The 27,147-nt window shown below is 40.9% G+C and overlaps 1 protein-coding gene across 11 annotated transcripts in view; it reads left to right on the top strand.

Moving 5' to 3' along the window:
• Positions 1 to 27,147, top strand: part of RBFOX1 (RNA binding fox-1 homolog 1) — a 773,250-nt gene that overhangs the window by 182,781 nt on the left and 563,322 nt on the right. The gene's annotated exons all lie outside the window — the stretch shown is intronic.

Genomic DNA, 27,147 nt, shown 5'->3' on the forward strand with positions numbered 1-27,147 from the left:
GGTTTGATTCTTCATTGAGCTTCTGTTGTCAAACTCAGCACTGAAAACCTGTGTAAAGTTTTCCCCATTTTCAATGAATGTTTTCACAGAATTCTTAAAATCTGCTTGCAGTTGTAGCTGTCTGCACTTCTGCCTCTGTGTGCAGGTGCATGGGGAGTAGTTCAGCTCTTACTGAGTTGTGCCCAGGCAAGTGATTTCATGTCTCCTTGGTTATGGTAAAAATGATCCCATTTTGTGCAATTTTATTGGTCTTCATCAGTATATGGTATAAGACTCATCCAGAGAATTAAATCTTTCTGTATTCTCAACAGCTCTCCAAGCCTACATTTGGAGTAGATTTAGATTCTTTTCAAAGTCTTTGATGGGAAGATGTTTGCCTTCATGCACATGCCAGCCTCTCACTGTTCCAGGTGATTCAGCTGTGACTGGTCAGGTACCTTTTTTAGGTCTTCTGTTTGCAAATATGCAAACAAATTGAATAGGAAATAGGAATGAGAATCTGAGTTCTCTCTTTGGTGGTGTTTTTCTTCTCCTTGGTTTTGGCATTTAGATTAGATTGAATTTAGTTTCAGCTTTCATGCCAGATTTCAAGGTAATGACGAGTTTTAATTTTACATTTGTTGTTTCATGCTTTCATAATAACAGTATGAATTTGACAATTCCAATAAATACTGCATAACTCCACAGGTTAGAAAACACAGTTTGTTTGCTTGGGGTGATGTGTAGCTATAAAAATGTAAAGAAATATGGAATATTATGTTCTCTTGAAATACTGGTAAGTTTTAAGGATGTAGATGGAACAGCCATTTAAATATCCAAGAGGGGCTGTGTTGGGAAATCTGCAGAGTAGGGGGGACTCTTGGAAGGCATTTGTGTCATGAGGAACAGCTGAAGTCACTGTGTGAAGTTGGCATGAAATAATAAAACTTCCAGAGCAGAGGTGATGTGATGGTCATTCCCTTCTCTAGGTGTGGAAGTTAATAAAAATGGGAGAATCTTTAAGTGGTATTCCAAAAGTCATCCTACTCTGAGTTCAATTAATGAAATCACCCAAACCCCACAGCTCTTAGAATAATACAAAAAAGCCTTAATGATGTGTGACAATCCACAAGCATGCAGGAAATTTTCTTTTCTGTTGTAAATTAAGCCTTACTCTCTCCAACCTTTTATTAAAAGGTGATGGCACTTTATTGCCAAAGCCCTGGCAGTCAGTGCCTTCCAGCCTGTTGTGAACAGCTGATCTAAAAACTTCTTTTACAGAGTATTCCTGACCATTGTTCCTGGCATTGCAATTCAAAAACATCTCTGGTACTTTTCTATGTTCCAAATAATCACAGTCAGGTTGTACTTGCTTATCTATTAAGGTTATTAAATTAAAATATTAAAATTAAAAATAATTAATAAAAATATAAAATTAAATATATGTGTATACAAATATATATGTAATGTTTATTCAGTGCAGCAGACATTCAGGTGAGCATCACTGGGGCTTGGGGGGCATTTGGATCACTTGTTTTTCTTGGGTTCTCTGCCTCATTGATGGAATAATGGTGAACTGTATTTCTTTTAGAAGTCTCATCAAATGTATTAGTTTGTGAACATTTCTGTGATTTTTTAGACATAGAAATATAAAAATATAGATATATCACATATATATATAACTAAAAGGATAACCTCCTAAATATTTTTTTTCTCTTTTCAACTTTCCACTAGAATGAGATATGACATACTGAAACTTTGAGTAATATTTTATTGCAATGCAGTAAAAAGTTGACTTGCAGTTTTATTATAACTGTAATTTTCATTCAAAATTTTATATCCACAAATGAATTTTTTTCCAGTTGTAGTCAATGTGGAATATGTTGCCCTGACTCGTGTCCTGAATTTTCACTCTTTCCCTTATGTGCTGTTCAGAGTGTGAATGCCATTTTGTTTCCCAGGTAAAATTAACACTCAGTAGTGTTTTACAGCCCTGAAATTTACCTTCAGAATGGGGGGATTGAGGGTTTTCCTTATGAGAGGAGAGGGACAGTGAAATTCTGTGAACCTCAGAAGACACTAGGAGTTGTGGCATTTGGTAGGAGCAATAATTCTAACATCAGGAGGGGAAACCCACTGACACTAGAATGGAATAGCAGTGCTGCCTTTCTGTGTGCTTTCAAGAAGAAAGATCTCCCTGGAGAAGCATGTTTGGTGGAAGCTGGTGTCTGGAGCAGGGATGTGGATACAATATTATGATGGAAGTGGCATTTTCTGTCTCCTCATTTGGAATCTCGAGTTTCCTGTGGTGCCAGCTCTAGCTCCGTGTGCTGTGTCTTTATTCCAGTATCAGGCTGAAGAGCTCTCAGTGTTCAAATAACAAGCTTTCATTTTCTGCCACTGGGAGGGGGCAGAAATGCTCGTGGCCTCGATGACCCAACTTCTCCCTGAGGAGCCTGAGTTTGCATTTCTGCCCCAGCCACACCTCTGTGTGCCTGAGCATCGCTCCTGGGAGGACTCAGCTGGCTGAGCAGGGAGCTGCAGCTGCCTGCCACCACACATCTGCCCAGCCTCCAGCCCAGCTCCGTGCCCAGGACAGTCTGTCAGCCCTCAAAATGTCTGTTTTCCCATGCTGTCTGCATTTTAAAACATCCATTCTGGTACAGATTCCTCAGGGCCACATTTCTGGCGCCCAGTTTTTAAGTTATGTCTAGATGCAATTGCTGTAGACAACCAGGTATCACCTTTTAGTCATAGAAATGTATTATACCCACAGTTCAGTTATTCCTGAGTTTCTGTGCACCCCATCCCTTTCAGCCATCAAAAATGTCCACTATATCCAGGCTCAGGGAGTTATGAAGCAGCAGAATACACTGTGTTCTCTTCCTTTTCAAAGTTTTCCATCCTGAAATTTGTTTCTCTCCCTACAATCCCTGACCCATGCAGGGCAGAAAGGAGCTGTCCATCTGAGTTTTACTCCACTCTCTTGTGAGGGATGGTGTGGCATGCACGTGTTTTGAGATTCCTGCCATTGATACAGAGAAATGAGAAAGGAAACACCTGATGAACTTGTTTTTCTTGCCTCTCATGAACAATATATTGTGCTCAAAAGAGTCCTTATTGTGCCATTTGAGTTGGTGAAATAAAAGTAAAGAGTTCTTATTTTCTAACAGCTTATTTTCCCAGTGGTTGTCCAATAATCACCACCACTTCAGTTACAGGGTCAGGGGGTTCACATGTCATTAGCACACTCTGAAAGCCTCTAATGCCTTTCTGATTTATTCATTTTTTGATTTATTCATTTTCTTGCTCTACAGTTTTGGGTGGAACCCTCACAGTCCTAAACCAGGGAGTGCCAGGGTGCTTTGCTGCTTTCACAGTCCACTTGTGCAGCCAGCAAGAAGAATCCTTGGAGGAATGGCACAGAGGGTGCTGTTGCTATTGTGACTACCAAAATTATCTCACAAGTTTAGTGCTTTTTGATAGGTACAAATTAATCTTGTGATGGGTGAGCCTTGGAAATGGGTAATTCTGATTCAGAGAAAAAATTTTGAGATTTTACTTACCAAGATCTGCTGTTACTTTGTGATCAGTTCTGCTTTGGGAGCATTAAAGCATTGGATTGAGAATTCTGCTTACTAAACCGTAACAAAAAAATTTGTTGCACTTTGAGATTATTTTTTTTTAAATGAAAACCCAAATGAAAAGTGCTCAGAGTATTTACACTTCAAGTGACCTCAGCACAATTCATAGTTTTTCAGCAGGGGAAAAAAACAGATATCCAAGTTCTGATGTTCTAATTTATCTTTTAAAAGATTCCACAAGACAAATAAAACCACTTATACTCATTTTTCTCCCCAGCCTGCTTCCATTACTCAGTAGTGAACAAGACATAAAGGTGATCTGAGCCTGAGAGTTTAACCAGAAATAAAATACAGGAATGTATCCTGGCCCTCACACTTAGGTTGCATTTTCCTTTAGAAAATTCTTTCATGTGCTTGTGGGATATCAGAGATAATGATGTGTTGAGTAGGAGCAATGAAATGAGACTCTCAGTCAATAAATTTGCTCAAAATGCAAGCAAGTGAAGTAATGTATTGTCTGGTGCAGCCGTTCTATGCAGGTACATAGTTCAAATCATTTCAAAGCTTAGGCTCTCACAGAAACAGTTGGGTTGGAGTACAGCACACCAGAAATTAAATGTCATTTATGTCTCTTTGCAGGAATTTAGGACAGGGAGAAGAATTGAATTGAATTGAAAATTTTATTCTGAATCTTATCCTAAATTTGTTTAAACCTAACCTATTAATGCTGAGCTCCTAACCATTCTCATAAAAGGTTTCTATTTAGAACCAAAAGTAACCAAAAAGCATTTTTAGCAGCAGAGTGAGAATTTTTAAACCTGCTCTTTTTTTAATAGTTCAAAAGAGAAGACAATTTCTTTTTCCATTGTGACCTTCCCATTGCATATTGGACTGTCTGCTGCAGTAGCCCATGTTGATGTAGTCAGTGTAATCCAATAGGTCCTGGATAGTTCAGCTAAAAACTCATGGCAAATACTGACTCTAGAGAAGGGTGTCTTTCTCAAAGATGTCTTAAATGACCCAGATTTATTTTTTTTTATATTTAATTATCACCACATTTACAATATTTGGAGTAGCAGGAATTGTCTCCCTTAACAGTGACATTTACTTAAATAATGTGTCAGGACCAGAAACCTTCTGCTGCCTGGTTTATCCATTTCCTAGACTCTTTTCCTGCTATTTTGCATGCAAATACTGTGCTGTCTGCAAGCTGGGCCATGGATGGGTTTTATACACAGGTCATTAAAGAACTTGCCTGTGCATCTCCAGATTTATTAAATGACTTGGAGTGCCACTCTATCAAGCCATTGTATCCAATTAGTATTTCTCTCCCTTACAGAAGAATTTCTTGAAAAATATTTGCAATTTATGAAATTATATATGCAATTATATAGGCTTTGGGGTAATTACAAGTATATTTTAGTTTTTCAGTACATTTTATTGTGCTTTGTTATGGACTGTTTACAGCAGTTCTCGCTGGCAGGGGAGAGGAGAAAGGGAGGGCAAATGGAGCTGAATGTGGAGTAAAACCAAGGGAAATCTCATATTAAAGATTCACCAATGAATCTTTGCAGAGTTTATGCAAATCCAGTGGGTATTTTGTGAAAGTGTTAATGAGTGTCACATCCTTATTACTGCAGATTTCCCCTTGCATTTCCAACCATACCAAATCCAATTGAAACTGCTAAAATTAACACCATGAGTCCACAACATTTTGTCAGAAAAGAGCATGAAATTTGTTTTTAAAATATTGTGAGCCCATTATTCTTGGAAACATCTTATGTAGATGTTGATATAAAATATCCTGTGTGCATTCCTTGATGGATGACAAAGCGTTGATTTCCCTAAATCCTTCTAAAGGACTGTCTATTACTGAGCTGCATTCTGTATCTCTCTGTAAAGCAAACCCTAGAATTAGCTGCCCTGGCACTGAGCATCCTGTTGGGAATGTTCTTGTTTACCAACAGCTACCAGGAGCAGCCCCTTTTGCCAAGCACACCAATCCCAGAATGGTTTGGGTTGGAAGGGACCTTCAGGACCATCCAGTGCCACACCTCCCATGGCAGGGACACCTTCCACTGTCCCAGGCTGCTCCAAGCCCTGTCCAGCCTGGCCTTGGACACTTCCAGGGATCCAGGAACAGCCACAGCTTCTCTGGGCACCCTGTGCCAGGGCCTGCCCACAGCCAGTGAAGGATTTCTTCCTGAGGGACACGGTGGTCCTTTTGGTGTGTGTGAAGTGGGGCCTGTGATGTGTGAGGTGACTCCAGACTCATTGATTCACTTAATCTGAAAAATTGAAAGGTAAAAAATTAAATTTCAAGAAAAAAAAAAAATCAACCTTTCTGTTCCCCTTTTATTTAACAGTTCTTGTCAGGGTTTTGAATACTCCAGCCAGCTCACTTCCCTGTTTCCCCATTCCCTTTGCATTTTGCTGCGTGGGCCATCTCTCCTCTGAACCTGTCTCTCAGCTTCTGCTGGCTTTGAAGTTTTGAGACGATTTCATGTCCCTTTTGCTCTCTTTTGACTCAGTTTGGCAAACATATCCTGTCTTTATAACTGGGCCTGAAAAGCAACTCGTGGAGACAACTCACACCCAGAAACATTTGTGGGGAGGGAGATTTTCCTAACACCACCCCAGGATGCCACTGGTGGGACGGCTCAGGATGTGGCACCAGGCAGTTGGGCATGGATCTTTTATTTCTCTGCCAGCCTCCTGGCTGCTGTTAATATAACCCTGAATGCCTGTGTTTGTGACAAGCCACCATCACAATGAGCCTGTTTATTTCCAGATATGTGGTGGCATCGTTCATTTGCACATTAAAGGGAACTTCACTGCAAGAAGACAAATTCGAGGCTACAAAAGCTTGGTGATTATTGTAATGCTAATCTGTATTCAATCCCATATATGTGTCGCATCTTGAATACTTTAAAAAATTAATTAGTCAACTGTGTTGTGCCACAGATGAGCAGGAGCAAGGGGCTGCCTGCATCCACAAGCTGTGACATTCTCTGTGCCAGCAGGACTTTAAAGCAGAGAAGGTCCCCAAGAACTGAGCTGGAGGTGGTCCCAGCCTCTGTCTTCTACCTGATGGTACAGAAAGTGGTGGCATTTGTGTGCTTGTGTTTTATTAACTGATGAAAATGTATTTAAAGTATCTCAAATAACAATCCAAACGCTGTTTTATATCCTGTATTTATAAAGGTATTTAAATCTTTGCTCTCATTTCAGTAGGAAGTAAACATCATGCCTCTAAAGCTAGTGGCAAAAGTCTCATTGGTGTGCTCTGCAAATGAAAATAGGTGGAGTAAAAATAAATACAGCTGCAAAATGAAGATTTGTCATTAACTAAGAATACAAAATAGGCAGTTACCCATTTTCTCAACAGAATTCTACCCCCATCCAGAGCTGCTCAGGAGTATTTCTTTGCCTACTGGTGGGGCCAAAATTCTTCTAGGACCCTCTGAACTCCATCACTCCGTTTCCTTTGCTCAGGTCGCTGTGGGTAGGAGTGGGCAGGTGTCAGACTCACGCCTTCCTCGCGGGGTTGTGCTCGCTGTGCTTTGGGTGAAAAGTCCCAGATCCCGCTCCTCGGGGGCTGTGTGCTCTGGGGATGGCTGGTGACCCCTCAGTGCCTTCCAGCTGCTATCCTGGCCCTGGGAAATGATTAATATTGCCTTTATCTGACGTTCTGAGCAGCGTTCAGGGCCCAGTTCTGTGGTGTAGGCCGCGCTTTATCGTTTCAAGGTATTGCCTTGCCCCGCCTGATCTCCAAGGGGAAGCAATTGTACTTCCAGGTTTTTGGGGTATTTTCCATTGTCTTTTGACATTCCTCACGCTGGTGTGGTGAGCACTGTCGCATCTGTGTTTTCCTGGTCATGGGGCTCTGTAGACAAATTAACCTTTTGCAGTTTTATTGAGGAAACGATTTGCATTAATACCATGGGAAGGAAAAAAGATTGTGGGATTGGAAGACGTTTTGAATTCACGACACACTAAAATGCTGTGTTTTCTAATTACTAAACAAACAAATGTGATTTGCTTGGGAAAAACACCTAAATGCAGGTCCAGATTACCTCTGAAGGACATATATAGGGGAATGTTAAAGTCCATGTTACAACTTTAACTAGTAATCCTTGTTCCTGTGGAAATGCTGGCTGCTTTAGGAATGCAAATTCCTGTGACTACTTTAGCATTTCAACAGGGCTGTGAATATGTATAAGCACAGAAGGAATTATTTTGCTTCATGACTTTTCAGAGACCTGTTTCTTCTTCATGTTGGTAGATGTGTTGTTACCTTATGTTTCACATTAAACTTTGCAACGAGCTCAAAAAAAGAATCAACAGTCTTGAAAGTGACTTCTGCTGGTAAATGGTGCCTGGTGCTTTCCTTACACTTGACAAAAAGGAGATACAGATTTTTTTTTTCCTTGATTTGATGCTTCTTCAGAAACTTTGCTTTATTTTAGGGCTTTGGATAAGTAATTCTTTTTTGAACTTGACCTCCTAAGCAGCAGTGGCTGTACAAAAAATCCCTGTCCTGTGGAATATATGTTTTTGCTCTTTACAGGGGGGTGAGTACAGGCATGACAGGTTATTTTTATAGCAGTTTTCATAGCAGTTATGCAGGAAACTTTTTTTTATGGTAATGTTTGAAGTAACATTTATTAGAGCAGTGCTAGTTTAGTTGCATCAAAATTATGTTCCTCTGCTATTTTATTGATGGTGTTTGATTTCTTGTTTCTGAATGAAATTAGCCATGACTTTTTTTACAAAATAGAGAAAATAAAATTTTCATTTAATATGCTGCAAACTTTCACATTTAGCATTGCAGAAAGAGTGTGAAAATACCTTTGGACACTTGCAATGTTTAAGTGACCTCATTTGTGAACTACTCTAATTGTATGAATGGCAGAAACAAAACTAGAACCTTCAAGAGAGATTGGTGACATCAGCAGCAAATACACCTTGGGAAAAGGCAACCCCAACTCCTAATGCAAAGTGAAGCAATTCATATCGGTATAATCGCATTTACAAATTCTTTATGGGTGCTACTTGTAAGAAATTGGCTAAAGAAAAGTACTGGCCTTTTGAATATACAGAAAAATGATTACTGAAAACACCTGGTGTTTTGTGTCACTGTTTTTTTTGAGCATCTCTTACATAGGTCCAATGCTAAACCCAATTCTTTTTGAGTACTTTTGTAATTAGTTTCACAGTGTTCTTAGCAATGTTGTGCATGCTTGCAGGATCCAACCTCTGGAGAACATTTTAAAATTCTGCTTGGTAAAGGAAAAAGTTTTGTTTTTTGATTGTATTTCTTTTGATAGTTCAGGTTTAAAATCCTTATCACTTGGATTCTCTCCAAAAGCTCCTATTTAGCATCAGCTAACATCATTCATTCTCAGATGTGGATTCCTTGAGCTCTGATTGCTCTGTTGGGCTTGTGGCATCCGATGGGTGTTGGATTTTTTAACACCTTGGTTGTCTGGCTCAATCTTGCACAAGGAAAGCACAAAGGCTTTTGAAATAAAACTGCAGCAAGTTTGTGATAAATCACACGATACTTCTCCATCTGAACATGCTTAATTAGGCTCCCCTGGTGTGGGGCTGCTCGTTGGATGGCGCGTAGGAAGAAACTGCTCCAGCAGGAATCCATCAGGCATGGAGAGCCCCCGTGTGTTGGACATGGACATACATTAAAGATTAAACCACATTTCACTGCCCTCTTTAACTGCAGTAAAAGAACTTTACAAACAGAATAACCTCCTGCTTGAGATGCTACTTGTGAATTTTAACAGGTCACTGTCTTTCAGTGGTTATGTTGCTTTTTAATAGCTCTCACAGCACAGAAACTTAGCTCAGGAAATGATGGTTAAATCAGTTACCCACTGAAGACTTTGAGCTGGAAGCTTTCTAGGATGACACATGTACCTTTGCATCAGTTTAAAAAATGCTCTAGCTGCACCATTCACTAAAAGGCACATATTTTACAGTTAGTTGCTTTGGTCTGATTCTCTGTGATTTTCTTTGTCAATTGGAAAATTCAGAAGAAAAACACTCCCTTTTTTTGAGGAGAAAAAGACGTAAGGGATGACAAACAACTAAATTAATTTACAAGTTTTGAGGTGCCATGAGACATAATGTGGTGGTACTCATCTGTAGTATTCAATAAGGACATTGAAAATACTTTAAAGCTGGACTTTAGGAATTCAGACCATTATTTTACTTTTGATTGTTGTCACAACTTTGTGAGTGCTGCAGCTCTTTCTGCAGCAGAGTGTGCTTTGCCCCCCTTAATTTTTGCTAATGAGATAATTAGTAGGTTCAAACTCCTTTTCATTACTTGAAGTATGAACATGGGATCTCTGAAGAACAGCACTGAGGACCACATGTAGCATGTGCCAGAACTGCAGATCCTCTGATTGAAGGCACATACATGCTGCAAAGGCTCAAAACAACAGGCCAGAGGAAATGGAGATATTTTCTGACTGCTTTGACTCTAAATGGCCTTGCCCTGGACAGCCTGTAAATTAGCAGTGCTAATTGCTGCTGGTGACATTTTTAATGGAACTGAGCTTAACACTAGGAATATATGGTAAAAATCAGATTTAAGTAACAGAACTAATAGGCCAACCCATTTTATTTTGTTGATTGTAAGATGGTATTTTAGTAATCCCTGTGTTTTACTTCAGCCATGTTTAGACACACAGGGTAATTTAACTGGAGTTTCTAACATTTCAGTGCTTTAATGCTCTGAAACATATTAGCTCTGCCTTAGCAGTTAGTGTTTATTCATTCTCAGGGCATTGTAGGGTCATTAATCCTTTGAGCCCTCCTGAGAAGTCAGAGATGGGAGACCCTGGAAGTCATATTATTCTAATTTTACATGTAGGAAAACTGAAGTGATGAATAATGTGGTCAAGACCACACAAGGAGGTAGTGTGAGCTCCAAGATGTTCTGGCTATTAAGCTCAGTGGTCAGGCCAACCCTTGCAACATTCTCTTTTTAAATTATACACTTTATTGTGATTAAGATGCCTTAATGGTCCCACAGTCTACCTAGGCAGAAGTTTTTCTTTTCCCTTTGGGTAATGAGATGAGCATGGCTACAATAAAAATTTCCAAACAAGGAAAACACTATGAAATTACAGCCTGAATTTAATATTATTTTCTATATGTCAAGTTTCCACAGAGCATAATTAAACCTTGTCTCTCCTATTCTGCCAAGGAGGGGTGCAAATTCTTTACAAAAAGGAAATGATCGACATAAGTTATTTTCCAAGAGATCAGATTGTTCTCGATTTTGATTGCAGAATAATGATAAATATTGAAAGAGGTTTTAATAAACTTTTGTGGTTTTCTTGAGAAATACTGAATGGGTGGTATGAAAATTCTTTTTACAGAATTAGAGAAGCCTTCTGAGTAGCATCTCTGGAATTTTTCAATAGCGTACAAGTGGTTGTTTGCAGCTTGTATCTTCAGTTGTATAAATAGATGTACTTTGAAATAGCAGCTTATTTTGCAGGGCACAAGCAATGATTTTTGTAGTGAAAGAGATCAGTTTTTAATGTTTGTCTGAAACTTTTTTTCTTCTCTGCAAATGGGTTAATTGCTGCCATCTCTTGTGCAAAATGTTCAGGTTTTGTTTCAGTTCCAGACAGTTTTTGTCTCAAAAATGACATAGTCTGCAATATTATTCTAAAAGGAATTCAGAATTTCACTAGAGATAATCATCATTTAATCCAAACGTTATCCATTCCGTATAGATAAGACTGCTCCTAACAGCGAACCCCTGCAAACTTTAGCACCACGTCTAATATTTTAATAAGCAGCTAATATTTAGCCCATCCATTAAGCCGCTCCATAAATGAATTATTGAGCGTAATCTGCTCTCCCGTGCCCACCTTCCTTTCCCACAAGGCTGTGTTTTTTAGCTAAGCCGGCGTGGAGCTGCTGTTATCTCCAGACAAGCCGAGCGGGCTCGGCCGAGCTCCGGCACAGGCGGCTGGAGCAGGGGAGGCGGCCCGGGGCTGCGGGGGCTCCCCGCTGGCTGGAGAGCAGCAGCTCCGAGTGCCGAGCGCTGGCCCGGGGCCATCGGGGCTGCTGCGGGTGTAGCGGAGCTGCCCTCGGCTCCCGGCCCTTGCTCCGCGGGGCAGGCACGGCACCGTGCCCGCCGGGCTGCGGGGGGCGGTGGATGCTGCCGGGGCTGCGGGGCCGGCCGGGGCCGCCCGGCTCCCCCCGGCTCTCCTCGGCTCCCCCCGGCTCCCATCAGCTCCCCCCGGCTCCTCCCGGCTCCTCCCGGCTCCCCCCGGCCCCGCGCCGGCATCACCGCCGACCATGAAACCTTGGCAGCTGCCTGCGGGCGTGGGAGATGCCCTTCAGGTAAGGCAGCGGCAGCTCCGGAGCGATCCCGGCCGGGGGAGGGCGGGATCCGTCCTGTGCCTGCGCCGGAGAGCGCCCGGAGCCCCGGCTGAGCCCGCCGGGAGGGGCCGGGGCCGCTCGGCATGTGCGGCTCTGGGGCTGCGGGAACCTCCGCGGGAGGGCGGCGGGGGATGCCGGGCAGGTGAGAGGGTGCCGGGCAGGTGAAGATTTGGGGATGCCGGGCAGGTGAGAGGGTGCCGGGCAGGTGAAGATTTGGGGATGCCGGGCAGGTGAGAGGGTGCCGGGCAGGTGAAGATTTGGGGATGCCGGGCAGGTGAGAGGGTGCCGGGCAGGTGAAGATTTGGGGATGCCGGGCAGGTGAGAGGGTGCCGGGCAGGTGAAGATTTGGGGATGGCGGGCAGGTGAAGATTTGGGGATGGCGGGCAGGTGAAGATTTGGGGATGGCGGGCAGATGAAGATTTGGGGATGGCGGGCAGGAGAAGATTTGGGGATGCCGGGCAGGTGAACATTTGGGGATGGCGGGCAGGTGCCGCGGGCGGCGGGCGGAGCAGAGCGGGCTCCCCGCGGGCTGGGCTGGGTGCCCGGGGGCAGAGGGATGCTCTGGGCTGAAGCTGAGCCCAGGTGTGCGCTGTGCCAAGCCAGCCCCGCCGTGCCCGTGTTTCTGTGGCTGCGAGCGCACCTCGGCGAGATGCGGCAGAAAACAACTCCCATCATCCATTCTCCCTCCGTGCTGGGCTGAAGTTCATGTGAACTTCATCTTCAGGAAGCTGCTTGGCCTTCTGTGGATGGAATATGTGTTAGCATTCATATGAGAGAGGGCAGGAGGGGGTTTGTCAGGTGGATTATTGCCTTCAGCAGGCAGCTTGCAGGATTCCTCACCAGCCTGGGCTCCTGTTTAACTTTAGGGTCCCTGTGTCTCATTGGTGTAATATACTGATCTTGGAAAACACAATTTATGAGTATTTGAAGGTTTTATTACTGTGCTTGTTAAAATGCGTGGGATATAACAGCAGCAGCATTTTGTTAATATATACAATTTAAACACACAGGTAATTTTGGCTAACAATCCATTTATATGTATTTACATTGAGAAAAGCAGGAACAGGGTATAAAAGACTGGGATTTAAAAATGCCTATCGGTTTCCAGCTGGATATAATTGCAAAGTAATTTAAATACTTTGAATGACTTTAGCAATAAAGCTAAAAACCCACACACTTCAAAGTGTGTAAAAAATGTTGAAGGGAGTGGGGAATGTGGATTTCTCTAGCATTTAAAAACAGGAATCTCTTCCAGACTCCTAATAATATAATATTAGGGGTACAATATTTCTGAAAGACTTGCTGTCACATGGAGGAGGCTCTGGCACAGCCCAGTAGTGGAATGCTGGGCTCTGCAGTTCAGACACCGTAAAATCACATTGCTTCCAGGACTGTACATTAAATTCCACCTCAGGTATTTGATTTTGATGGATACTGAGGAATTTAGTAAGATCCAAAACAACCTTTGTATTTATCACTTCTGTAGTGATAAGGAATTTGGTCTTAATGCAGAAGTAAATAGGATTCATACAAGTGTTACATAGAAAGTTTCCATTATTTTTTCTTATGAAGTATTTAGAAAAATCAGTTTACGTGCAGTACACTGTTTCCACATGTATTTCTAAAGTGAAGCAACAGATATGTATAAAGTTTGAATGTCTTGATATTCTGACCACACACTGTAGCTTTTTTCTCTAGATATTTAATGTTCCTGTTGTTGATCCATTTCTTGAACATGCAAGTAAGGTTGAAAAGTGAGCAAAACTGCTAATGATCAGTGTTCCCTTGTCTAGAGCAGGAGCAGTAGTGCTGTGGAGAATTATTAGTTTTTCAGATTTGAATAATTTTATAAAACAAATATAAAAGTGGATTTTGGGGTTTTATCCTTTATATGGGCTTCTCTGTGCATGCCTGGGTAGTGTCTGTCAAACATCAGCTTTGCTTCCTTTAAATCGATGGATCTAGGAGGGGTTTCATTATCCCTTTTGGAGTTCTCCTTCCCAAAGCAGTCCCTTTTTTGGGGTTTGAGATGCTGTGAACACACAGCAGCTCCCATTCCCACTGCCTGCTCTGGAAGCTGTGGGCAGGAGTTCCATTTAATCAGTGTCTCTCCACACCCCCTGATACCTGGAGGAGTGTCAGCACCGTTCATTGCACCCCTTTCCAGGCACACTTTTACAAAGTTTGAGCTTTATGTTCTTGTTTATCCCACTTGAGTAAATATTTGAAATCAGAATACCTTAACAATGGATGGATGAAGCAATTTTAAGGTGTTACCTTCAGTGTTTCTGACTTCCAAACACTTCAGTATCAACATTATCATGGAGTCGTTCAAATTTATTCTTTTTGTAATAAAAGTTTCACATAGGATCTCAATTTTGCTCATAAACCAGAAAACTTATCCAGGAACAAGTAATAAATTGATTGTTCAAGTGATAAACTTGGTGGTATTTGAAATGCTAAGAAAAGGTCTAGAGAAATGTTCTCAAGAATAATATTGGAAGTTCAGGCTTTTCCTTTTGTAAGGAAAAATATTGCTATTGAATTTTTAATTGGTTTTATGAAGATAAATATGTTAAAAATGGTAACTGAAGCATCAAATTAAAGAGGAGAAAAGAGAGGAATGTGGTTAACTCACACTTTTAAGTTATTGTGGTGATAATTGTGAAAAAGTAAAGTGGGGAAAAATATGTAGGGAGTTTTAACTATAGAAAATATCTTGTCTGGCTTTTACTTCATATTTTAATTTAAGCAAACAATGTGCTATGAAAGAGTTATTTTTAACTCCTTAGTAAAAATCAAGCTACTAAAGTCAAGCTTTCAGTTGAGTTCAGTGATAGGGATTTTGGAGTTTTTGTTAGAAGGATTGTGTCACAGGATTGTACCTTTCTAGGGTTTAGAGATGGGAACAAAGCCTGCAGAGGGCCTGGATTGTTTCAGAGATCTTTTCAGTGTTTTGGGGCTTTTATATATATTTCAAGATTGGGACATAATTTACAGCATCTCCTAGGAACTAAGCATAACTTTTGAAATTATCTTTATGTGAGGATAAAATTTCCAAACTTTTACTGTGCCATAAATAGGTATATTTCCAATCTAGGTGCAAATCAGCTTAGCAGAGTTCTGCCTTTAACATTGTCTTGGAAAGTGTTACAAAGGAATGGAATGTTTTCTAAAAAACATGAGCTGGGAGGAGATCAGGAATTTGGAAACTCGCAGGAAGTTCCATAAATTCACAGTCACCAGGTGGAAGAGAAACACAGGCTTGTCCTTTCAAAGGGTGCATCACAAAAACACTTTATCTGAAATCCAAATGCTCTGGGATTGCATTTGGGTGAGATACCAGACAGTGAAAAGAAATAAATGTGTCACTGCCAAAACTCTCCTCTGGTGGCATTTCCTTCTAAATTTATCGTGTCAGCCGTGGAGTTCTCTGTCTGTAGGAACAAGTATTTGCCATTTTATTTTATTTTAATTTGCTTTGTAGGGTATCTGGTGGAGATGTTAAGGTACGTGGCAAAGTCTCTGTCTTCAGTGACTTTGTGCAGTCACTGCTTTTACCTCAGCTGAACTTCATTTTGGACAGTGTGGGGACTTGTTTGCTTTGTGGGATTGGAGTTGAGTGCCAGCATTTCTGTTTTCTGCTTGTCCTCATCGTGCCTGCTCTTCTTTTCATTTCACTCACACTTTAGTGCTAAACTGCAGAGCCTGTGATTCCCTTCATTGTCTTTGGAAATGAGGCACAGTGTGGGCTTCCCTCACCAGGCTGCAATCAGAGAGGATTTTCTTGGTTTTTTTGTTCTGTAATTAATTACAGATTTCCTGCACAGCAATGAGGCTTCTGCAGAGAGAAATTTCACTGCTGGTCAGGAATATTTAAAAAAAAATGCTTTTGTCTCACAGGAGTGGAGACACACAAACTTATTCTACAGTATTAAAATGGAGAAAGTGCTTGAGTCAGCAGTAACATCCAGATTCAGCAAAACTAGGTTATGAATCTGAGCAATTAAACATGACAAAGAGCCCGGTTTTACTGCCTGGACTTAATATCCCTCCAGTATTTTTTTAGAGACATAAAAACTTCAAAATGTTCCTTTGTGGCAGGTGTTGACAAAAACAATGTACACCTCCATACTCCAGAAACTCTTGCAAATCATCTTGCTTTACTTTCTCACCCACAGGTTTTTTTAAGTATTTTTATTCTCAGGAGAAGGAAACACTGTTATTTTCCTCTGTTTTGGATGCCTGGAGTTCAGCAGCTACTCATTAATTACCTGCATTTTGGTAGAGATAATTAAAAAAACCAAACTGGTTAAATATTTAGAAATTAATGAAAGAAGCTTTTAAAAATCAGTATTTAATATGTATGAAATATATAGGGTTTTGCTAATGATGATTAGAAATCCCATCAACATTTTCATGTGGAAGACCAGAGGATCTGTTTTGGTTTTGTTGGGGTTTTTTTTTTGGTGTTTATTTTTTAATATCCTGTTTTTATGTATTTGATGTTCAGAAATTTTAAGCAGGTTTCCCCTCTGGTAATTATTGCAAATTTAGCTGGGAAGAGAAGGGGAGGGACATGACCAGATGTAAATCATGGCACTGATGACTAATGGCCCAAATTGAACTTGGTCAGAACTTTAGCAGAGATTTTCTGTTCACTGCTACTGTGGTGGAGCGTGATGAAAAATCCTGAGAACAACCTCCCACACTTTGCATATGTGAATTATTCTGCTTGTGCTGTGCTGCTCCCTGGACAGGTGTTTATGTCTTTTTTAACTTAAATATTTTCCTTGTTAAAGCTGACCTTTCTGATTCCATGACTAATAGGAATCCAGGAATGATGTTTGATCGTTTTTCCAGACAAATGAGTTGTAGTTTACATGAGGACTTGTTTCTGACTGATTTTAATTAACCTGGCTCTAATGGCTTCTTTAACTGTAAGAAACTCTTACAGTCAAGTGAGGTGAGAGGCAGATGTGGCACTGAGAACTTGCACTATTGCCTGGTGCTCTTAACAAAACCAGCATCATTTTGGGAATTTAAGATGAGCCTCAGTATCGTTGAAGAACTGAAGCAACTCTTCTAAGAACATAACATTTCCATCAGGTCCTGCTAGAGCATCCTGGCTCCCTCCTGGACTGTTACATGTGAGTTTTACCTTTCTGTGTCAGCATGAAGTGTTTGCCTTTCTCCAGTTGCTCTGCCTTTCTGACAGGCCATGTCCTTGGGGCTGTAATCCTGGGGACAGCAGGCCACCTCTGGCTTTTCATGGCCCAGCTTTTTGAGGTATGATAGCTACAGGTTGTGTGGACAAGAGCAGGAGATGCATTTTATAAAAGAATATACCTGTGCTTGCAGGGAAGGTTTGATATTTGGCTGTGACACAGAGTAATCTCAAACCATTAGCTTTTTTATTTTCCTTAGAATATTTTGCAAGAGTAATGAAAATGACTGTCATTTCATGCTTTCATTTGAATACTTTAGCTGTTTTCAAAACAAGTGTTTATTGATGAGGTCTGGATGGTGAACAGTGGTGGGATGTCCTGGTTTTCCACCTTGCTGGTTAAGCCAGCACCCGCCGAGGCTGTAATCCTGCACTAATCCCAGGAAAAGCAGGATACCACTGCTGTGCCAGGGAGCAAAATCATCACAGAAACAGATCTCATTTCAAATGGCATTTCATTCCAGTCCAGTCGTGAGGCTTTCCCAGTGCCAGCAGAATCAAAAATCCAATCGTGGCAGACTGAACTTTGTACCAACAGAGAGGCTGTGGGAAGCAACTTAATTTCATTTTGACTTTCATATTTGAAAGCTTGAGCCTTTTTCTTACCCTTGCTCATTCTTTGAGCAACAACAGGAAGAAAGAATTTGCTAAAGGGAAATATTAAGAATTGGCATTGGGTATTTTGCTATATTTTGTTTACTTCCAATTATATTTTCAAGATGTCACGGTCTCTTAAACAAGTTTCTATGGTTTTATGAGAACTGGTAAATCAAATTGAGTGCAGTCATGTTACAGCTTGAAGTTCTGTTTGCCCAGTTTTAATCTCAAGAACAGAAGGTTTTAGCAGCTCCCTGTGGTAGCTGTGGCTCACTGATTGCCCCCCTTCTGAATTCAGGGACTTCAGGATGGGCTTTAGAGCCAGGACCTGGTGGTCAGGGGAGAGCTCAGCTGTGAAAAGTGCTACAGCCTGTGAGTTATCAACAAAATGAGGCTTTAAAAGGAGTGTCCAGGGGGTTGCTGATACCTTTGGGACAGGCAGCAGCTGCAGGGACTGAGCTGCTGTGCAATCCTGAGTGTCCTGTGGGAGGAGAAATTGCACTGCTCAGGTCTTGCTCTAAGTAAAAGAAACAAACTTTTAGAAGGAGCAAGAGCAAAGAGCAAACATGATGAAACATGAAAACATGATGAAACATGAAAACATGATGAAACATGATGGAACATGAAAACTGTATGCAAAAAAGCACAGAGTGATGCTGTATGGCTGTTATGGGCTCTTCCTGCAGCAGCCATGACCTACTGGGCAATGAAAAATAAAGCTCAAGCCTGGCTGTGTGTTGGTCTTTCTTCTAATTAATAGAAGTGTCGTGTCTGTGAGTGTTTCTTCTAATTAATGCTGGCATTCCTGGGCAGGGCACTCTGCAGAGGGGAGGCAGATCTGCTTTCATTCATTTTTTCCCAGACATGACTGAGCAAGCACAGAACAAAACTCCATCCTGGTGTTACAGTGAGGCATTTATGTGAAAAATCCTTTTATCCCAGCTTGCAAGACAGTTATAAAAATGTCTAATTTTTTGCCCATGTACAATTGGGTTTTTTGTCACTTTAAAAACTTCATCCTAAATATTGGTGTGGATTTTTAAAACCAGTGATGCAGAGGACACTCTTCCATGTCATGGAGCCCAGCCCTGCTCCCTGCAAGGAGTCAGGAGTCACTGATAATTGACATCCTGCTACTCTTTCAAGCTGTCAGGAAGGGAGGGTCCCTTACCTCCTCAGACCACCTGTTCCAGTGCTTAGAAGTCTTTACTGTCTTGACAAATATTTTTTTTTGCTCGACAAATAAAAATCTCTCATGCTCCAGATGAGCTGAGTGTTTTATCTTCTCAGGGAACCTGAAAAAAAAATACAAAATAAAAGATCCCTGCTCCCTGTGCAAGTCTTTTATGACAGAGATTGTCGTTCAGACCTGAGGATTCTGTCCCAGGTGTTTTAATTTCTGTATTTTGCTTTAACCTTTTCTAGTTATCATTTAGATTGGAAATCTTCATTTTGCATCTAAGACATTCTTTTAGAACATTTTGCATATAAATGATATCATTGCATTCAGATAGTTTACCTTGGAAGACAAATATTTGCCATGATTTATAATCAGGATTACAATATTATTACTGTAAGATGTTAGACATTTGAGGCTGTGGCTGTCACAGCTGACTTGAGATCTCTAAGATGCATATTGGGCTTTTTTGCAATGGAGGTTAAGAGGTTTTTTATTTTGCCAAAGTCTGCTAGAAAGTTTTATCACTCTCTCAAATTTATAGAAGAGTGGATATGTGTGTGTGATCATCTGTCTCATAAAAAGGTAAAAGTTATAAACTTCTGCTGATACATTCAAGACTTGATTAGCTCTGCCTGCTCACGGTTCAGATCCTTTCTGGGGATGAATTTCCCTGAGTTATTGCTCATTTATCCTGTCGGTTTAACCTCACAGGACAAGTGTGGGGAGAGAGGAAGTGCAGGGCAAGGATTCAGAAGACAAGTGCTGGGTGCAGGAAGGGCTGTGAGGTGCTGCTCCAAGCTCTGCACTCCAGGAAGGTGACTCCAGCAGGATCTGTCCTTGCATGAGCTCCTTCCTTCCTTCCTTCCTTCCTTCCTGTGTCACACCAGGATCTGGAGAGCAACGGGCCACTCCAGCCCCTCAGAACTGAGGGTGAAGCACAACTGGGAAAAAATGGGACAAGCTTCTGCAGTTTTGAAATACATTTGCATCTATGGAAAATGATACAAATCCATTCCATGAATTTGTAGTAAACCTTTGTTTTTTGTTTTTGTAATTATCAGCTAAATGACTAATATTATGAAATAATGGGCTGTGAGTCACTGGCTGGTGCACAGCTTGACTTTGGCTGTGGTGTAGAACATGAGAAGTGGAGGTTACAAACTCCAGCTCATCATGCACCGAGTGCATGACTCAGGTGGATTATCTTGTGCCTTCTCAGGAGGGAGCTGGCTTGGGCTCTTCTTATTTCCTCCAGGTTTTAGCACCACTGGAGGAGCCAAGGGCATTTTGCCTGTTAAGATAACTGAAGACAAAGATGGATGAGGGAGCTGAGATTGTTGTGGGGAATTATCTTTAGGAAAGGCATGCAGGATGTATACATTTATTCCCCCAAAGCTTTGTCTGCGGTGCACATAGACTGTAGAATTATAACTGGATACAAGCAGGTATTTTCAGGCAGTTATTTCACTGAAGGTTGGGACGAGGGTCAGGTAACTACCAATCCTTCTCAGTTATTTTAACAAATTTCCAAATTTTACCTATGTGTTAAGAAAACTGGAAACACAGAAGAAAAGAGCCAGACAGCACTGAAACCTTGGCACGTTTCATTTTGGCATTGTAAAAGGAATTGCCCTTTTTTTCCCCACTGAGAAATTTCCTTTTCATTTCCCTTCACATTGCAGAAAGTGCCTGGGTCCAGCTTGAGTTGGTAACAGATGTTTCATTTGATCTTTCAATCCTGCAGACACGAGGCTGCATTTCTGCTTAAAGAAACAAATTCTGACATATAATTGGATGTAACAGCATTGACATGTTCTTCTCCTCCATGGCTGCAGTGAGTAGGTTGAGAAGCTGTGAGCTTCAATTACACAAAGGAAGGTTTAGACTGGGCATTAGAAAGACTTCCTGATTGTAAAAATACTTAATATTTCATCAGATGAGTTAGGAAGATTATGGGATTTCTATCACTGGAGGCTTTTAGGGAAAGTTTGGGAAGCAAATGCCAGAAAAATGCAGCTGTGTGTGTAAATATGTTCTGCAGAATTGATTTGTAGCTCATTCTCAGTGCTGTGTTTTTCTAAAATAGAAAATCTTTCTCAAATACCAAATTTACTTCCCATTTAGAGGCAAATCTCTCATGTTCTTACCAGAAGGGTTTTTTAACCCAAGTTCAGGATCTGACCTCCTGCTGCTGTCACACTGTGAGGTGAGGCAGCGAATCGACATCACAAGTGTTTCCTAGGAACAGAGTTGAGAAAATACTGGAGTTTTGCAAAGTTTCTGATAAAATCCTGGATCTTTTTTGAGGAACAGTGCAGTGAGGGGTGTACACCTCTTCAATCCCTGCTCCCAGCTCCCCTCTGCGCTGTCTCATCTCTCACACTGTGGTTGCTGGGGGAACTCAGCTGGAGATGGCCACTTAGTTCTGAGAAAGTCCTTGGTCTGTATTTATGGAAGTTCTGAATAATCCCCTCACTAAGAGACAAGACAGGTATTATAGAGTTGATGTATTTGAAGGCTGGTTCTGTAGAACCTCTTATAACATCTATATTACGTACCCCAGCTCCCCTTATTCCTGTAATATTGCTTTCAGCATTTAAAATAAAGACATTTGGAATATATTTTTGTTTTGTTAATAGAAAGCAATTTTTTTTCATGTGAGGACTGTGCAGACTTTCATAGCTATTAATAACATAACATTAAAGTTTTTTTTTTTAATAAAAAGCTGATTACACAGAACATATTAGCACTCAACATTAGTTGAGACTTTTTATTTCGCTATTTGAGACGTGTAAGAGTGCCTTGGGGCCAGAGAGGCTCTGTTGTGCTATTTTCTATGCAGTATTCTACACATTCCATATAGGAGCCATCAACCTCTTGTCAAATACCTCCAGCTCAGGAAATAATAGAAATAAAAAGGATGTGTTCTTAACCAGTGGACCTTGGGAATTTCAGTTTACTGACTGAAACTGGAGTTGCTTGATTCAATGTGATAAGCATGCTGGACACCCTCTTTTCACCATGTTTTGTGGGTTTGTTCTTTTATCTAATTACTGAAACCAACAACGAGTCTGGCACAGGATAGAATATTGTCTTGTAGAGAACTGACTCAGAATTTGAAGACAGTGCTCCATCAGTTGCTGTGTTTGGACAGGAAAGGAGCAGCAGGAAGCCAAGCCCCAGCATTCTCCCCACTCCTTTTTGGTACAGCACAAATCCCTGTTGTAACTGTCATTTTTAAAATTAATTTTCCAATTCTTCTGGATAAACAAATAGCAAAACATAATATTCTGCTTGGACATTATATTATTTTGTATGAAACAATGCTACTATTAATCAAGTTCAAGGAAAACTGTAGTTTTAGAATAGTCTGTGACAAATAGCAAACTGATATGGAGGCACTAAATCGCTTTCTGTAATATCTGTATTAAAGGAATAGATGCCAAGATGGTTATTACTTACAGGCAATTCAAACTTCAACAGGTTGATAAAGAATTTAATATTTTCATATGCTTCAGTGTAAAGCCATCTGTCACAGTGAGAGAACAAAGTGTTGGGAACGAGAACAAACGTATGTTCGTGGAAGTTCTCCATGAAATGTTAACGGGAAAGACACAAGATGCACAGCAGTATCTTGTAACAAGTGGGCAAGGGATTTGGAGCAACATGGCCATAATCTTCAATATTTACAATTACCATTTCTTTTCTAATTTCTTTTTGTGCAGGAGTGCTAAAAAAATAAAAGTCTGTCAATACAGATGGTGAGGGAGACAGATATGCCGAGGAAAATAGCATTTGCATCCACCTTTTGTAGTTTTTCATGTTCCTGCTCTTGTTTCCTACAGTTTTAAGCTTCTGTCTGGGTACATCAGTGTGTACATTAGACCTCAGGCAGTGTTTCATACATCTGCTGGGCTTTTTAGTGCAAATTAAACAGCCTCAAACACACACAGGAGCTGAACTTTTGCTGGTACCTTCTCCCCATCCCCCATTTGGGAAGGATTTTTATTCGTGGCTGCACAGAAGAATGAATCACATTCCAGTGTTTGAAGTCAGAAGGTGACATAGTGTGACTTTTAACCTGTCATACCCCAAATGTGGGACACAGTGTGGGCTAGTAAGAGATACAAAGGGATTATAGGGGGAAAAAGTGGGACTGAGGCATAAAAAAGAAAGCAAGTGTTCAAGAAAAGTTACTTTGAATCTTTTGTCAGTGGTATTGCAACAAGAAAGATCAGGTTCTGAAAAATCCATATGGTTGGATTTTTAGTTATAAGGTATAAAGGATATATTTTACAGTGATCCTGTTATTTTCAGGCCTCCATTCTCTCTCCAGGTTTGGGTGACTGAGAGCAAGGATTGAATTTGATTGTGCCTTAGCAGCACTATGAATTTTCTAGGAAGCGTATTTTTATGTTTTAAAATGATAGCTCCAGAAGAGATGTGTGCTGAAGGGTTAGGGAGCAGGTTATGGCACAATTCCCTCCCCCATTCAGGTATGAAATCCTCTTCTCTGCCACAGCTGGATGGGCCAATTACCCAGTTGGAACCGGCAGCATTCCCCAGTGATGTGGGAGCGCCAGGGCTGCTTTTACCTTTTGAGCAACGTTTGAAGTTTTGCTCTCACGTTCCATTTACTTCACGAGGTTTATAAACATAACACGGATTAATTTTCATCAGAAACTGAAGCTTCTGGGATGCAGAGGTGGGATTACACAATCCCCTGCAGACAGCAAAGCGCAGAAGGATGCTGATGGTGACACGGCTGTCATTCCGTGTTGCCTGGGAACGTGAGCATCCTTCCTTCCTTCCTCTGGAATTTTGGCATGGATTGAACTGGGGCATCTTTCGGCTCGGTGAAGTTGTCCCGTGATCGCCTTAACGGACCAAAACCTCTCGACTTTTATTTGAGTCCCGATAAATATGCAAATTCCCAGCTTTTACTCGGCAACACTGACATCGTGTGGCAAAGAGGAAAACCCCAGCCCCGCTTCAGTACCGAGCAGGGAATAGTTAAAAAAAAATCCGCAAAAAAAACCCCAAAAAATCCCACCTCCTCAATTTTAACAAAAGAATCAAAAAGAAGTGTCTCTGAGACTTTCAGTGTTACCCTCTAAATGAAGGCAAAGAAGCAGGTAGAGAGAAATACAGTGCCTTGCTCAGACTTGAGCTTATTTCAGATCTGTTTTACTTTGGGCTGAGCAGGACACTGGGAACAGCTTTACCTTGGTTTTTAATGTTGAAGAGATGAGTTTAATCCTCAAGGCAACAGGTTTCAGTCATCAGGATATAATGTAGTTCTCCTTTGAACACTCATTGCATTTCCTTGGGTATCCAGGTTTGGCAACACATCTTTGGCAATAAATCTTCCAATTACGTGTACCTGAAGTGTTTAAAAAAGATTCTGACAGGTAGAATTTGTGGAAGGACAGATATCTTTCTCCTTTTCTATTATTTTTCGTTGCATATTCCCATGTCCTTTTTTTCTGAGAACTGAATTTTCCAGTTCTCTGTGCCAGCTGTTAGTATTTATTTTGAGTCTGCTTTTTATTTCCTTTAAAAAATAAGCAGCCTTAGTGTTATTTTTCTGGGTTTTGTATAAGAATCTTGTAATCTTTTAACCAGATTGATCTTCTGTCATTACCATGGATGTTCTCTTGGACCCTCTGCTGCAAATTTCATTCTAATTTTCATTCTGACTAAACTGTGCAAACTTTGCAAATTACAGGGCAAGTTCCTGGCAGGGTGTCACGTGCCAGTGATTGTACTGCTCTGACTTCTTGGAAATGAGGTTTACAAATGATGAAGATGCTGCTGAGACTTTCTCTTACTGACAAAACGGAGATAAAATTGCAGTATTTTTTGTGCTGGCATAGTTTCTTTGTCAAAATTCAGTCTCTTTCCCATTGTATTTATCCCAGAATATGGATTTTAATAACACATTTATAGCTATTTTAATTTTCCATGTATTTATATGCTAGCTGCATGGTAAAAATTTCTGAAACTATCTTTTAGTATTAATAAATAAGCCTTTCTTACTGAATAGACTATTCCCCCTTATTTGACTTGTATTTTGATGAAAAATGATAAATGGAGATATGATTGTATGCTAATGCTGCCCAGCATCAAGAGTTGTGAAAATGATCGTCTAATGAATTCTAGCATGCCATTAATTGAGATTGATATTAGAGATTTGTTACATTTGCTGATACAGATTCTGTAGAAGTCCCAGAACTACAAGGGGAATGCTGAATATAAGGTTTCCTCTAATAGAAAAAAACCTATAGAAACAATAAAACAAGAGAAACATGCACAGCCCTAACAGATCACCTCAATAATCTGAGTGGGATTTGCTTCTCTTTGTGGAAGCTGGCTGAGAGCAAGGGCTGAGCCTTGGCAGCTCGGTTGGTAATTAATGTCCACATCTCTGTGCACTCTCTAACTCTCACCAAGTCCTGCAGCATCTTTGCAGCCTGTCCTGTTTGCTGTTGTGCTCTCTGCTGTTTGTTCTTTCTGTGCAAACACCGAGCATCTCCTTCACTGGATTTCCTGTTAGCACCATTTTCCAGTTGTCAAAAACCTGTTCTACTTTTGAGAGATTGAATTTTCCTCCCAGAAAAGCCTGTTTTTTTAGGCAGGTAGCTTGTCCTGCTCTGCAGTTTCTGTGTTGGTAATGAACTTTGCCCCTAGGGCCCCAGATTGAGCTGATGGGGATGGTTTTGCCCCATTAAAAATGGTTGTAGCTGCTGGGTTTTGGCACTTGGCACTGCTGATGTGCTCTCATTTGTTTGAGGATGTCTCTCAGGGACAATGAGGATGGACAGTTCAAGTGTAGTTACCAGGCTTAGGTAGGAGCTGGAGCAGCAGCCTGGGCATGGGCAGGGAGGAAAAATCGAGGTATCTGCTGGGAAAAGGGGAGAGGGAAGGCAAGAAGAAATAACTGCAGGTGCTCTGGTGGTGGCAGGGGGGATATGTGTGTTCACAAGTGCATCCTCACACACCTGCACAAGCACAAACACCTCTGTTCCTTTAAAAACCTGCTTCCCTTCTGTCTAATCCACTTTGAGGGAAGGTTGGGAATCACAACTCTCCGAGAGCTGGGTTGAGGATAAGCACCTTGAAAATTAAAAGGAACTTAAAAAGATGGGGCTCAACCATAAATTGAGATTCCTTGCCCTTCTGTTCCCTCTTTCTTTGGAGTCTTGCTGATGGCACTGAATTTCAAATGGAAGAAGAGAAAATAATTTCTCTTGAAAATTTCCCCCCTTCCTAAAGGAGTAAATGCCAAGTGCAGAGCTGCTGATTAAAAACATATCTCTGAGGAGCCTAACAGGAGCTAATCCTTAGGATATATTTAACTGTATAATCCCTTTCACTGGGAAGTGCATGAAGAGGTAAAAGTTTCTTCTCTTCTCCATAGGTTACCTGGTTCTTCACAGAGTGATTCCTTCACTTAGCCCAACTTAGCCCTTTTCTGGTCTGCGTTTGACAGCTGATGAACAGTTAGGCTTCATTAAGGACACCATTGCAGTGCTTAAAAAGTACTTATTGGCAAGGATAAGCCACAAATTTCAAAGTTTATTTACCATGGGGGCTCTAATTAAATAGTTTCTCTCTTCTTGCACCTCTGTGGTATAGCAAGAGCCCTCCTGGCTGGAAGGAATAATAGAGGTATTATTTTCTCCCCTTAAGCAAAATGATGAGTTCCTGAAGTAATTGGCTGCAGTGCAAATTATCCCCTCCTTTTGTCGTGACAGGACTATAACAATTTTGTGTCCCTGGTCAGCCCTCTGACAGCTTTTTGGTTCTCAGTGCTACCAAGTGGAAGTAAAAGGAGGAAAAAAAAAAGAGAAGCATTATTGTTCTTTAGCTGATGGCAAGGCTTTTGGTGTTTACATATTGTATTCTCCACTGTGAGGAGAAAATAAGTTGGTGATTATTTGAATTGTTTGTACAGCATAGAATAATTTGCTGTTGAGTGAAAACAGGAATGCTATTTGAAATATTAAAAAGCATTTCTAGTCTAGGTTTTCTAATTCGCAGTTTCTGCGAGATGTTTTAAAGCATCAAGTCTGCGTTATGTATCTGCATGATTAATGTAGGCAAAGAAGAAAAGAGAAAGAATAGAAATATAAATAAAATAATGAAAATAGAGA

Source organism: Pseudopodoces humilis, chromosome 18 (assembly GCF_049639895.1).
Source record: "Pseudopodoces humilis isolate 2021_Gansu_Grassland_sample_001 chromosome 18, ASM4963989v1, whole genome shotgun sequence".
In the NCBI taxonomy this organism is placed as follows: Eukaryota; Metazoa; Chordata; class Aves; order Passeriformes; family Paridae; genus Pseudopodoces; species Pseudopodoces humilis.